Here is a 12,072-nt window from a genome sequence, read left to right as displayed (position 1 = left end):
TGGGCAAATTGCCTAGTCATTCTGCAATGTGTATTGCACAGCTCCAGCAAGTCAGGGGTTAAGTGTTTGCTAGAGACTGGGAGATGCTTGCAATATATCCATTTGTCCTGTCATGTGGTATGACTAAGAATATACATAGGAGTGTGTGAGAGCAGGAAAAGGTCCATTCTTGGAGGTCGAGTCTGTGGTCTGTTCTTCTGGGTTCCTGAGAGTGCCAGCCACATGGGGGTACCTTCAACTCCCATATGGTGAAGAATGAAGGAAGAAGAGCAGTTCCTGATCCTCTGTGTGCCATGACCGTGGAAGAATGAGAGCCCGCAAAAGAGAGAGAGCGTGTGCGTGTTGGTGGTGAGTCAAGGCCAAAGTCCCTGTGCAGAGGTAGTCCCTTACTACTGTTCCTGCGCAGCCGTCTTGTGTCTGGGATCATCGCGTAAGGGTATTCAAATATTGCTCTTTCCTACAGGGCCGTCCCATGCCGGGGATCACAGTGCAGAGGTGTTATCCTACAGTTTAGTTTTCCTGCACCTCCAACTTGTGTAAATTGTGCCTTTCACTCATTGTGGTCTTTAAGTAAAGTTCTACCAGGCCCTGATTGTTACCAGGGACCTGAGGTACGTTACAAAGTCTGCAGCTCATTTCTTTACTGCCGAGGATCATTCCGGTGGGTATCGGAACGTTGGAGTCACCTGTGACAACCCTTATCCCTGTTTGCAAGTTTATTGGGTATTCCTCTCCAAGGGGTGACTGGAAGAGGCTAGTGCTGCCCTGGCCGAGGTTATGCGCGTCCCTCTGGGAGTGAGCGTGGTAAGTACCATCTTACCCTCCCAGCTCCTCAATGTACGCCCTGTGTCCGGGGTCACCCTACGAGACGCTGCACAACAAAGACTCCTCCCAGATTGCTTACCACGTACCATGGATGCTAAGTATAATATTGTTTTGCTTTTCGGTATCTTGTTGCTATACTACTTGTATATCCTGTTTGTTTCTTTTGATTTTACAATGCTCTTTTGATGACTTTCTTGATATCTGGGATGTCCTTTGATATCTTGTATGTATTTCCACTGTTTATCACGTTAAGTAAGCTATATTGATATTTAGTCTGTATATGTGAACCCAATTGTTCTTGCTGTACTGAGTTGTTATAAATGGCACATACTCAAAATGAGCTATAGTCAGTAGGTTACCACAAAGCTCTGTGTTAGTTCCAGTTCTTTTTAATGTCTTTATTAATGATTTTATGGATTAAAAGTAATGTATCAATTTTTGCTGATGATGCAAAACTTTGTAAGATGCTTAAAACTCAGCATGACTGTAAAATATTACATAAAGACCTGGATAATCTGTCAGCATGGGCAAGAACATGGCAGATGAATTTTAATGTTAATGTTTAACGTTAAGCAGTGTAAAGTGATGCACCTTGGCCACAGGAATCATAGCTACTGCATATATATCAAATGGAATTGAACTGGATAAAATAGAACAAGAGAAGAACTTGTCCATTCTGGTTACAAGAAAAATAAACAGCAGTAGTCAGTGTCAAGCAGCAGCTGCAAAAGCAAGTTAATTATTAGGGTGCATAAAAAAGAGATTAAAATGCATGATCTTGATGTAGTGCTATCCTATAGATCCCTTATAAGAGCACATGTAATGTATTGGATTCATTTTGAGGCACACAACCTAGAAAGGCTATAGAAAGGCTGGAGAGAGTTCAAAGTCATGTGACTAGATGATTAAATGGGACAAGTGGTATCTCTTAACAAGAGGCTAGAAAATGAGGCTAGTTCAGCTTGGAAAAGAGACACCTTAGACATTATCTGAGTTACATGTATAAATATATGTGCGGGCAATACAAAGAATTGGCACATGATATGTTCTCCCCAAGGTCCGTACTAAGGACCAGAGGACACTCATTGCATGTGGAGGAAAGTTGATTTAGTCATCTATATAGGAATGGATTCTAAACAAGCGTCACATGAGCATATGCGTATTTGCGTGTGCATGAGCATAGCATTTTGCGGAATGAACAATGCATGGGTTCTATTCTCTGCATAGTCAACCTATGGAGTGTCCTACCCCAAGAGGTAGTAAAGACAGGGACAATGACAACATTTAAATAAGGGGCAAGATGTTTCTCTGATAACTAATGGCATTGAGGCCTCTTTCACATGGACTATTTTCTGCAGCAAAGTCACATGCGTCCAAAAATCGTGTCTTAGGTCTCCCACCCCCTGGCGTTTTTTTTCTCCACTGCGCTGCAAAAGTAAGTGAAAAATCTCGCAGAGCAGTGCGAGAAAATCGCTGGGATATCGCTCCGACATCGCCAGTCTTTTCAATGGGGCCAGCGGCAGCAGCGCTAGCCCCATTAAAAAGATATGGAGAATACCGCGGACTTCTGCCACAGCTGTGGCAGAAGTCCGCAGCATGCTATCCCATTGCTTTCAATAGGATTGGCACTGCTGCCGATCCCATTGAAAGCAGTGGTTTCTGACAAGCCCCAAAGAATGATTATCGGAGAAGGGCTTGAAATATAAGCCCTTCCCCGATAATCATCAAAAAGTGGTTAAAAAAATAATTAAAAAATGACTCACCTCTCCGGCGCTCAGCCGCGTCCTCCGGCTGGCTCCCCTGCACTGCTGTTAAGCTCTTTCAGTAGGCGGGGATTTTAAAATTCATTCATAAATAGCTAAGATATTTCTATTCATGAATGAATAGCTAAGAGCTATCTGCCATTGGCTGAGCGCTCAGCCAATAGCTAAGCACTAGCTGCTATTGGCTGAGCCCTCAGCCAATCCGCACAGCCCTTTCAGGAGGCGGGGATTTTTAAATCCCCATCTGCTGAGAGTGCTGGACAGCAGTGTCGAGGAGCCAGCCGGAGGACGCGTCTGAGCGCCGGAAAGGCGAGTAATTTGTTTATTATTTTTTTAACCACTTTTTGATAATTATCAGCGAAGGGCTTATATTTCAAGCCCTTCTCCGATAATCATTCTGCGGGGCTTATCAGAAACCACTGCTTTCAATGGGGTTGGCAGCAGTGCTGATCCCATTAAAAGCAATGGGATAGCATGCCCCGGACTTCTGCCACAGCTGTTATGGCTGTCACAGCTGTGGCAGAAGTCCACGGCATTCTCCATATCCTTTTAATGGGGCTAGCGCTGCTGCCGCTGGCCCCATTGAAAAGACTGGCGATGTCGCAGCGATATCCCAGCGATTTTCAGGTATCTGCCAGCGTTTTTCTCGCACTGCAATGCGAGACTTTAACTTTAGAATTGCATCGCAGTGGAGAAAAAAACGCCAGTGGGTGGGAGCCCTAATAGAATCGACGGTTCCTATGTAACCTTAAGATGACTGATTGTTAGCCGCGTCAAAAAATCACACCAAAAAAGATAGTACATCGGTGTCGGAATTCAGCAGCTAAAATTTCCTGCTGCGTAAAAAAATTGAGTCTTGACCTATCCTGTGGCAGAGAATTGCAGAGGCCTCCATTGACACCTACAGGAAACTATGCAAGGCAGCCAGCAAAGAGAAATGAAGAGATTTCCCTACAGCGGGGAGAGAGAGCGATGAAGGGAAGCCCTGGGGGAGCCCCCTTCAATGCCGGGAACTCCCTTCATCTCAGCAAGGCTGGAGGGATTTCCCCGCTGCCATCCTGCAGCAGGAGAATTCCCCAGCAGCGGGTCCGGAGGAATTCCCCAGCAGCGGAGCTGGAGGGATATCTCTGCAGTGTGGAGTGGAGGTATTCCCCTGTATTGGGGAAAGAGGGATTAGGTGCAGGTATTACAGGGGTTACCTGCAAGAATTCCTCTTCCTTCTCCCTTACAGGGAACCCCATCTCTTCCCTCAGAAATAAAGAGAGTCCCTAATGATGAAGGGAAGCCTCCCCAGGGCTTTCCTTCATCTCTGTCACTCCTCTTGGACCAGCAACACTTTTTTTTATAGCAACACGCAGCTCCCAATCATGTGAATGGGCAATTTAACTGCTAAATAAGCTTGGGACCTAATAGTGGGAAATCGTTCTTTCACATGATTTTCTCACGAGTTAGCTAGGATTTTTTGCGTGGCTAACTACTATATGATTTTGTTGCCCATGTGAAGGAGCCCTGAGAGTTACAATTCATCTGGCAGCTAATGATGTATAATTGATTGAGAAAGGTGGAATATAGATTGTTAGATTGCACTGCTGACAAGACCTTTAACATGGCTGAGAAAGGATAAATCTGTCATAGTTTGTGTGATCTCAGAACATAATCAGACACATCACATGTTTCCATATTGTGGAGCATCTTGAAAATGCAATCAGACAGGCAAATGATCTGTCACAGACCCCGACGCTGCTGGGAATAGAGACAGCAGTCATGCAGCATTAGTGCCAATTAGTGACTTCAGGAGAACAAATAGTAAATAGGACAAAAGGGGAAAGAGTGGAGATGAGTCTATAAACTGGTAAAACATACCAGCGAGTCGACTTGGCGGTCTCAGGAGATTTATCTAATGCTTGAACAAGAATATGAAGTAAAAATCAGCCGGTCAGAAGTAGGAGCTGTGATCTGATCTGAAATCAATATTGCTGTTGTCTTTTTCTTGTTCTCTCCTTAATGATCACCTGCCTAAGATTCACAGAAATAAGTCTCTCTTGGGGCCAACTCATCCATCTGGAGACTGACATAAATCTCATTACACTTTCTGTCATCTGCAACTCTTTAAAATGAAATGCATCTGGAGTTCTCGTCCTCAATTCTGCTGGTGCGAGGAGTCCTGTTCCCTCAGGGGCGCGAGTACTGGATGGTTGATTGGAAGCAATCGATAGTAGATGAAGAGGAATATTGATCTAACAGGTGGCAGCTCTTATAGGATGACATAGCTGAAGTAAGCAAAAGGAATACAAAGAGAAGAGCGAGAAAGCAAAAGGGACTAACAAAGATATCCAGTCAGTAGAGTAAGCTGTCAAAGCACAATGTGCAGCAGTAAAAGGTTAGACAATGCTTAAAAGTAGCAATAAAGTTTATACTAGGTGTAAAAAATGTATTCAGTTGGGTGAGACATATTTGGGTTGTGAGACAATTTTCAGCATTTAGCCTCTGTATAGCACCATTAGGGATGTGAAACAAACACAAAGCCATCGTTATATGACTAAAGTGTAGGCCTTCAACTCTAAATCAAGGGATTACACCAAAATATTGCATAAAAGGGTCTCTGTCAGCACTTTTAACCCGATAAGTACCAAGTGCCGTAAATATAGGTTGCTTGGTCCTGGGCTTTAATCCTATGTATTTAACCTCTTCCCGCTCCAGGGCGTAAGTTTACGTCCAGGCAGCGGGGTACATCCTGCAACAGGGCGTAAACTTGCATCCTGGGGTTAGTGCAAGATCACATATGATCTTGCGCTATCCTGCAGCGGGAACCGGGTGTCAGTAACAGTCGGCGTCCCGCTGCAACAGCGGGGGGGGGGGGGGGGGAGATGCCCCCCCCCCTGCTGTTAACCCCTTCCCTGCCGCTATCTATGTAGATCACGGCATGGGAGGGGTTCACAGAGGGAGCGCGCTCCCTCTGTGAAGTTGCTGGGCTCTCGCGATATAATTGCAGAGAGCCCGGCCTGTTGCCATAGCAACAGGATGCCAGACACTGGCGTCCTGTGTTGCTAGTGCCTGAGATCGCTGTATAAGATACATGCCTTATCACAGCGATTATCAGGGCAGTTTTGTAAGTCCCCCAGGGGGACACAAATTGTGTTTAAAAAAGATTTAAAAAATGAATTTAAAAAAAATGTAAAAAAAAAAAGTAAAAAAACCCTTTTTTATGCTTTTTCTCATATTAGCATAAAAAAAGGTTAAAAAAATTTAAACCCCCATATATTTGGTATTGTCGCATCTGTAATGACACATATAATAAGCTGCACATGCTTTTGACTGTGCACGGAAAAAAGCGTAAAAAATAACGCTAAAGAAACGGAGGCAAAATGCCAATTTTAAGCATTTTGCCTCCCTAAAAACGCAATAAAAGTAATCAAAAAAGCCGTATGTACCCCAAAATGGTACCAATACAAACTGCAGCTCGTCTTGCAAAAAATAAGCCCTCATAGAGCTCCGTACATGAAAAAATAAAAAAGTTACAGGACTTTGAATGCAGCGATTTAGAAAAAATGTCAAAAAAGGGTTTTTATTGCAGAAAAGTGGAAAAACCTAAAAAAATGTAAGAATTTTGGTATCGTTGTAACCGTACCGACCCGCAGAAAAAATGGATAGTGTCATTTATGCTGCATGATTAACGCTGTAAAAAAAATAAAAAATGTATGGCAGAATTGATGGGTTTTCTCTCCCTGCTATCATAAAAAAAAAAAAAAAAGTTTTACAATATAGTCAATGTACCCAAAAGTGGCACCGATAAAAACTACAGTTCGCCACACAAAAAAACAAGCCCTTATACGGCCGCGTCGACGGAAAAATAAAAACGTTATGACTTTTGATAAATGGAGAAGAAAATCTGGCAAAAATTGTTGCGTCCTTAAGCCTAAAATAGCCCATGTCCTTAAGGGGTTAAAATACAGTAAGGGAATAAAGTTCCTGTAATCTAGCAGGCACAGGTCGGGTGCTCAGCTGTCAGTGACAGCCGAGGACCCCAAGGAGAAGCGTTTTTTTCTGCTTCTGCCTTCTTTTTTGCAGGTTACATAGTACTCAACGATCATTATGTAGAGTAAGATTAACTTCACACAGATGAGTGGGATATCGGGCCGTGAATTGCCAACATGTGAATTCTCTGTTTTAGGTCAAAATTGCCTCGTATTACTCTGGGGAAGTTGTGGCGTTTCTCCCATTGTTTTCAATGGGAGACCTTGCATTGCATAGAGTGTACCTCGCCTGTTGTGTGATACTGCTGCCAGCCCCATTGAAAACTTTGGGATGAGAGCATGCACAAGATAGAACGTGCTGCGATTTGTTTCCTGCATAATGGTGCAATGTGGAAAAAAAAACACTCGTGTATAACCCCATTCAAAACACTGGGGTTCATATTCATGTGAGATTTGTGCAACGCATAAATCTCACACGAATTTCTCACCCATGTGAAGTCGGCCTTAAAGAAACAGAAATGTCGTTTCCACTATTGAACCCCATGATCACATGATCAGTGATGACCCCTGGCATGGCAGCACACCCACATCAGCTCTGCCAGTGACTATTGTCACACTGGAGGGCTGTTTTCCCCTGTAAGAGTGGTTTCTATGGATGCTGCAGCTACAATGCAAAACAAGAAAGAAAAATTATAGTGTAAATGACTCACAGAGGTCTTATATGGCTTCATGGGGAATATAGATGTCAAAAATATTGTTACAAAAATAAGCTGCAAAAAACAGCCCACTGCCCACGCCAACCTAAACCGTTGCCATATGCACCCTGTAATCCGAGAGTATTTTCATATCTGCATTTTAATATTATGAACCATTGGTAATAAATAGAGATGAGCGAACGTACTCGGATAAGCACTACTCGTCCGAGTAATGTGCTTTATCCGAGCATCTCTCCGCTCGTCCTGAAAGATTCGGTGCGCTCCGCTGCTGACAGGTGAGTCGCAGCGGGGAGCGGGGCAGAGCGGGCGGGAGAGAAGGAGAGAAAGATCTCCCCTCCGTTCCTCCCCGCTCTCCCCTGCAGCTCCCCGCTCCGCAGCGCGTCCCAAATCTTTCAGGACGAGCAGAGATGTACTCGGATAAAGCACATTACTCGGACGAGTAGTGCTTATCCGAGTACGTTCGCTCATCTCTAGTAATAAACGAATTATAATAAATTTGAATTATTGTAATTGAAGCATGTGCCCCTATAAAAACTGTTGCCTGTCAATAAAAGTTAGATAACTTTTGATCACATCCAGTCGTGTTTGTGGTTTATCAGTTATTTCTGAGCTCGGCCATATACTTCTAACTAAATAGTTTTAAATTTTAAAAATAAAGATCTACAAATTTAAAATAAATCTTTTTCTTTTACTTTTTATACTCATTACCCCTAGTAAAACAGAAAAAAAATCAAAGTCAAAAAGTATTAAAAATAGCTCTATATGTCAGAGAAAAACCACAGAAGAATAATTTTGTCAGACCCTTTTTCCCCAAAAGAAGGGCCATATAACCACCACATGCATAAAATCACAAAAAAGTGTCTGGGTTTATTCTTTACCAAGCGCTGAGCCAATCAGGGGGCAGGTCTGACTCACACCCCCTTCACACCCACTGCAGGCCGGCCGTGCGGAACTCCGGCTGCCGGGAGCAGGTGAGTATGTATATTTTTTTTATTTTAACACTTTTCTGGATGAATTGCAGGGAAGGGCTTATATATTTAAGCCCTTCCCGAAAATTCATCCCGCGCACGCCGGCACCCCATTGCTTTCAATGGAGCCGCTGTATTGCCGGCTCCATTGAATTCAATGGGCAAACATCGTTCTTCTCTGCCACAGCTGTTACAGCTGTGGTAGAGAAGAATGATTTGTCTTCTATATGTTCTCAATGGGGTCGACGCTGCTGCCGCCGGCTGTGTTGAGCGCATAGAGAGAAGAGAACAGAAATCGCAGATCGCAGATAGGTGCGATCTGCGATTTCTGTTCTATAATTTATCGGACGAGCGCATAAAAAGCACTCATGTGTCCGATACCATTGCAAAGCAATGGTTTTATAAAATCGCCGGACGCATGCACATGTGCAAATCGCGCAAAAAGACGCCCGTCTGACTAAGGCCTTATGGTGTTGCTGAGCTCACCAGAACTTTCTTTTTTTTTTTTTTAAAGAATGGACTAAATTGTTTATTTTGCTTTTTCTACAGTTTCAGCTTCTCTTTGATAATTTGTTTTTTCAGCCTACTAATGGTCTCGTTCACTTACATTAATACCTCTCTCTATTACCTCCTGAGAGTTCCCATAAGCAGCTGCCAAATGCAAATTCAACACTACGAATTAGCTCCTTAGATGATGATGAAATGATGTATCCACAATGAAGGGTGGAGGAAAAAATGGCTGTAATTCCTAAACGGTTAATGCAATATTATCACTGAATCCCTTGAATTAAAGCTGAAAGTTTACACTTCCATCTTATATTGACGGCTTAGAAATCAATAGTGGTGGTGTATAAAGGCTAAATTATGAAAATTGGATCACTGTCCAAATACTTCCGGGTGCAACTGTAGATATGCCTAGAAGTATGCAAAAGGCCCTCCTAAGATTTGGTCATAGTGGGGCTGAGATCAGTAACCTCGAATATCGCTGCATTGCACTGTACATGATCATACTCTGCTGCAGATACCCAAATAGCTAAAAAAAAAGGCTTTGGTACTGAATCATTCTCTCTGAAGTACTTATTTGGGATTCTAAAATTTGTGCTTCTAGAAAGGCCCATCCAGTGGAAGATTGGCCATATATTCCATTGTTATTTTTCCTGTGGGCCAACTGCCTCTTTGTACACGCTGGGCTGGCTGCAGTGATTTATTATATACATGGCCTGGCCACTTCACTGACAAGTATATAATAGTGGTCATCCATGTGTATAATGAACTGTACTGGCATAGTAGATTGCACCACAAGCAAGCCACTGTCCGTGGGAGGAAGAAGCACAGCGTAGTGCAACAGCCCCCTTCTCCTTCCTCCCCTCTCTGTTCACCAGAATGAATGAACCTTACTGATTAATGGAGCAGCAATCAGTCTGCTGCTCCACCAATCACAGTACAGAGCTCCTGGCTGTCACGTGACAGTGCAACTTCAGAGGAAGCCTGCCTGTGAGCTGGAGCAGGATGTTGCTTCCCTCACTGAGTACATCTCCAGAGGTTGAAGGACTGGAGGCAGCCTGGGCAGTGTCAGTCAGACAGAGATATACACACACACAGGGTGTCCCAAAAATATGTATACACACACTTCAAAATGAAAAATATCTGCATAAAAGCTCTATCATTATATAGACATTACTGGATAGCTGTATGTCATGCTTGGCTTCTCCAATCACATTAAGGTGCTCAAAGTAGTAAAATATTAACATCCAGACAGTTCTGATTTTGGTGAATTATTGTATGAATAATATTGGTGCTTTAAAGCCAAGCGTGCCTCTGCCATGTTATTTGACTCTCCTGATCAGTGACGAGTGATTGGTGGAGTAATCAGTTTGAGTCTGTATCGGAATGATTTCACTAAAATCATTTTGAATCAGGACTGTCGATTCCAGCTTCCATTAACCTCCCAAGAACATGGCCTATTTTTGGCATAGGGGCACAACAATTTTGGGGGGATTTGCATCTCCACTTTCCAAAAACCATAACTTTTTAATTTTTCCATCTAAATGGCTGTATCTGGGCATGTTTTTTTTGCGCGGTAAACTGTAGTTTGTATTGGTACATATACTTTAAAAGTTTTTGGAGGAGCAGGAGGAGAAAACACATCAATTCTGTCTTTTTTTACATGCAGCATAAATGCCATGATACATTTTTTTATGATTACAATACCAAACATTTTTTTTTCACTTTAAAAAAAAATAATAATATTACATATTATTTTTTTACATCGTTGCATTCAAAGTCCCCTAACCTTTTTATTTTTCCATGGTCGGAGCTCTGTTTAAGGGCTTTTTTTGTGTGAAGAGCTGTAGTTTTTATTGGTTTGTATTGGTATCTATCTCACATACCTGTCTATCTATCTCACACCTATCTATTTAATATCTATCTATCTCTCATAACTCTTATATCTCTCAATCTATCTCTCACATCTGTCTATCTCACATATCTATCTATCTATCTATCTATCTATCTATCTATCTATCTCTCTCACATCTGTCTATCTCACATATCTATCTCTCTCTCTCACATCTATCTTTCATATCTTTCCATCTGTCTATCTCACATATCTATCTATCTCTCACATCTATTTCTAATATCTATCTTATCTATCTATCTATCTATCTATCTATCTATCTATCTATCTATCTATCTATCTAATATCTATCTATTTCTCATATCTCTTAATTAATCTCTCTCTCTCATATCTATCTTTATATCTATGTATCTATCATAGCTATCTCTCATATCTCTCAATCTATCTATCTCTATCTCATATCTATTGCTCTATCTCTGTCTAGCTCTCTATCTATCTTCCTATCTATGTATATTCAAGAATACAAGAGATCCATGTTAGTAACACACATATTGACAATGTAGCAAACAATAACTTGGTTGCCCAGCAGCAGTATTAATCCACAGCAGCACAACAAAGACAAACTCCTTGACCTGAAGCTTGCACTCCTCTTACATTACTTATGTGGTGGATGCTGTTTACAGCCATATATGCATGTTTTATATAACACATCTAAATATTATTGCTAGCTAGAAAAGTCAGAATCCATAATCTTTACTGAGAAATCCATTGTGAGTGACACATACTGTAGAATTCCCATATCATCAGCTTGCACATTGGGAGACATGATTGAAATACCTCTAGGGTTGTACGTTACCTTTATTAACACTCTCTGCTGCTTCATTGATGCTTTTATGCCTACAGTACCAATGTATATGTTAACTATGAAGAGTCCATGCTTCCAGTCAATGTGCAGCTCTTGCGCCTCTATGTAACAATGATAAAGGTTTCCTAGTCCATAAAGTTTACTCCCTACTTATGTAGCTATACAATATATCTAATATATTGATGCTATTGATCTTTTAGTTTCTCATCGTTTTCAAGATCTTTGTTGCTATCAGTGGATAAAACCTTCTTCTATAAAGGGGTTATCCAGATTTTAGAAACAGGTGGCTTATCTTCAGGATAGACGATCAATATCTGATTGGGAGAGGGTCTGACTTCTGGCATCTGTGACAATTAGCTGTATGAAAAGGTCACAGGGTTCCCTCACAAGGAGCATTTTTCCACCAGCATTTCCGTTGACATTCCATCGACATGCTCAATAGGAGTCTTGGGGTGCGCACTCCATCTGCACAAAATTGTGCAATTAATGGTTCAATTTCGCGGGGAAGATCAATTACACCTTGGACTGAGTAGGCTGCCCTACCTGTTTACATAGGTGTGTCCCATGCTAATGTAAATGGGCCCGGCAGCGGAAAAACATACAGT

General features: G+C 42.1%; 1 protein-coding gene across 1 annotated transcript in view; it reads right to left on the bottom strand.

The window, feature by feature from the left end:
• CACNA1I (calcium voltage-gated channel subunit alpha1 I) overlaps window positions 1-12,072 on the bottom strand; it is a 459,267-nt gene that overhangs the window by 59,636 nt on the left and 387,559 nt on the right. The window lies entirely within an intron of this gene.

Source organism: Eleutherodactylus coqui, chromosome 3, assembly GCF_035609145.1.
Source record: "Eleutherodactylus coqui strain aEleCoq1 chromosome 3, aEleCoq1.hap1, whole genome shotgun sequence".
In the NCBI taxonomy this organism is placed as follows: Eukaryota; Metazoa; Chordata; class Amphibia; order Anura; family Eleutherodactylidae; genus Eleutherodactylus; species Eleutherodactylus coqui.
This window is presented reverse-complemented; position numbering and strand designations above follow the sequence as displayed.